At 58.2% G+C, this 3,043-nt stretch overlaps 1 long non-coding RNA gene across 1 annotated transcript; it reads right to left on the reverse strand.

Annotated features, from left to right (window-relative positions):
• Nucleotides 1-1,137: 1,137 nt before the first annotated feature.
• On the reverse strand, nucleotides 1,138-3,043 carry LOC138846732 (uncharacterized). The gene is made up of 2 exons (XR_011384276.1): nucleotides 2,711-3,043; nucleotides 1,138-2,092 (listed from the first exon to the last, which is right to left on the reverse strand). It is a non-coding gene; the product is annotated as an uncharacterized lncRNA (long non-coding RNA).

A 3,043-nucleotide genomic window follows, 5' to 3' on the forward strand; every position in this document is an offset into this window, starting at 1 on the left:
CCCGTCCCAAGGAAGGCTGCTCACCTCCTGCTTCCCCCTGGGGCTCACTCACCTGCTCCCTCTTTGGCAGGCCCGAGGTCCGCCCCAGGTCCTCTTCGTACTCCCTGTCCTTACTGCCCCTTCTTTGGCCCCCAAGTATGTTCCATCTCCAGGAGCCTCTTCGGGGTTCTCCCAGTCTGCATCCCCCTCACCCCAGTCTCAGAGACTTCATTTCCAACCCCCAGGTGGCTGCATTTCTCTCCTGCTTCCTCCCCGATGATGCACAGGAAAAGCCCGCGCATGGCAGCCTGGCAGTGCCCTGGCACCCTGAACTGTTGCACGTCTTACACTTGTGCTCACCTCCTCTGCCTCCCCAGCAGACCCGAACAGCGCCTCTTAATCTTCCCGAAGCAACCCAAGTGCCCCCTCCTTTGTGAAGCCTTCCCTCCGCCAGCAGAGCGGATGACAGCGCCCCCTGGCTGCCAGGGCATCTGCCCGCCCCTCTGCCGCAGTTTTTACCTCCCTGCAGACAAGGCTTCTCGTACGTATTGGAACAAGCACCGCACACTCTCACGGGGCATGCCCCAGAACTGATGTTGTGATGGGACGGACCAGCTGGAAGGAAAGGAAGACACTGAACAGAGAGTCAGTGGGGGATCGGGGGAGAGACTCCCAGGACAGACTACAGCTGGTCCAGCTCTGGGGTGGTGGTCTTGGTGTCCTGCTCCCCACCCAGGAGGGCCTCCAAAGAGCTGGTCTCCCATCCCTACCCCTTCCCATCTCGGCTGGCTGGGGAGGGGTCCAGGTGCATCCGGCTCTTGGCAGGAGCTCACCTGTCATCTTCCTGCCCCACTGTGGCAGGTGCCAAGACCCCTCGTACTCCACACTCTGCGCCCTCCTCAATGTCCCTGCACCCCAAGCCTGAGCATGTCAGGGTGGGCTTGCCATGGCAGGAGAGATGAGGACTGACCCAGAGAGTGTATGGGTAGAGTTGGGAGGGGCAGGAGGCAAGTTGTAGCTGCCACTCCTGCCCAAATCCCAAGTAAAATTTGCGAACATAACCCCTAGAACCATCAGCCAGATTCTAGAGTCATTAAGCTTTTGCCACTCTAGCTTAATTCTGCCTTTTTTTTCTGAATTATTTAAAATTCCAGCCACTCCATCATTTCTTTTTTTTTTTTTAAATAAGATTCATTTTATTCATGTGAAAGGCGGAATTACAGAGAAGGAAAGGGAAAGTCAGAGACAGAGAGAGAACTTCCATCTGTTGGTTCACTCCCCAGATAGCTGCAACAGCCAGAGCTGGGCCAGGCCGAAGCCAGGAGCTTCCTCTGGGTCTCCCACGCAGGTGCAGGGGCCCAAGGACTTGGGCCATCTTCCACTGCTTTCCCAGGCCATAGCAGAGAGCTGGATCAGAAGTGGAGCAGCCAGGACTCGAACCAGCAACCATATGGGATGCTGGCACTGCAGGCAGCAGCTTAACCTGCTACACCACAGCGCCGGCCCCTCCTCATCAGTCTTGCACCTTTATCCTTTGATTTCTGCCTAATTCAATGTCAAAATCTTTTCACAATAAAGCATTGGAAAGGGAACACTCCAGGCAGCAATTTGTTAACCTAGGGGGAAGAAAGAGCCAAACAGTGGGGGCGTCTTAGACCCTGGTAAGAGGGGTAGGGAAGGGAGTCAGGATGACGGCCACTTCATGAGGGTGAGAGAGGTAAGTAGTGGCAGGAAGGAGCAGTGGAAAAACCCAGGCACCTCCAGGCCAGGAGCCTGAGTTTGGGGCTGGTTAGAGGTTTCCTTATTCAGGGGGGTTCCCCGCCTGCATAGCGAGCCACTCAGGGCTCAGGCTTCACAGGCAGGCACACCTGAACTCCTGAACTTGAATCCAGCTCAGCTGATGAATTGGCGTTGGGTGACTTCAGCGAGATTTTAACTGGGTGTCTTCATCTGTAAAATGAAGCTGCTAATCCTCCCCTCGCTGGCTTGTGGGGGAGCGGCTTGAGTCGGCACAGGGTGTGGCACGCGCCTGCTGGAGTGAGCCCTCTGGGTGGTGGACAAGAAGGCCACACGAGGCAGGGGATCCACACGCCACATCTCCACGCTGCACAGGCTGGGGGTGGGGCACGCGTGCTCACTCCCCAGAGCGGGGCTCGAGGTGGGGACTTCCACCTGGACTTTCAGCTGCTCTGGCCAGGTGGTTCTGGGCCCCCCAGCCCTTCCCATTGCAGCCTGGCTGCGCCACTCTCTGAACTGGAACATCCGGTCGTCCCCTTGGGGCTGGGAGCCCGGCTGCCCCATGCACCCTGCAATCGCCAGCTTCATCAGCAAGCAGCCTGCTGGCCCACTGAGTGGCTGGGGATCCAGGCATGACAGTGACCCGAGGAAGGCAGCCTCCCAGGACATCTGGTCCCCTGAGCCCATTGCGGGAGGAGGCATCTGATTCCCAAGTGATCCTTCCCTCGCTGGGAACACAGCAGGTGCACCATAAATGTTAGGTTGAGAGAATTGAGCTCCCCTTCCCTGGGTAGGAAAGGGTCTGCCAGGGAAGGCACCTCTGCTGGTGGGTGGGGCGGGGACTGTTTGGGGGCATCCCGGGGGAACTCTTGGGGCTCCAAGATCCTGAGGACTGGGGGGAGCCACTGGGGTGGGGTAGAGAGTAGGGAGCTGCTCACTTCTGCACAGCCTGTCTGCTCCCACTCACAAGCCTGGACCCCAGGCAGCCTCTCACCTGCTTTCTGCAACAGCTCCGGCATCTCAGCCTAGGTCCTCAGTGCGGGTACCAGGGTGCCGTCTCTACCCTCTCCACACACACATCCTTTAGTCACCACCCATGAGGCTGGCACTTGCGCCCCCTGCTGGAGGTCTACGTAGACTCTTTGGAGACCCCACCCCAAGCCCCACCTCTGAGTGCTTCTGAGACTAGCAGGGCCAGCCTCAGCCTGGGGTTCTGCTCAGCTCTGGGCCCCATCCAGCCCAGCTCCCACACCTTCGTGTGGTTTCCCTGTTTTCTTTTCCACGTCACCTGTGCTGCTTCCTTCCTAGTTTTGTTGACTTGAGTGTT

Source organism: Oryctolagus cuniculus, chromosome 1 (assembly GCF_964237555.1).
Source record: "Oryctolagus cuniculus chromosome 1, mOryCun1.1, whole genome shotgun sequence".
Taxonomy (NCBI): Eukaryota; Metazoa; Chordata; class Mammalia; order Lagomorpha; family Leporidae; genus Oryctolagus; species Oryctolagus cuniculus.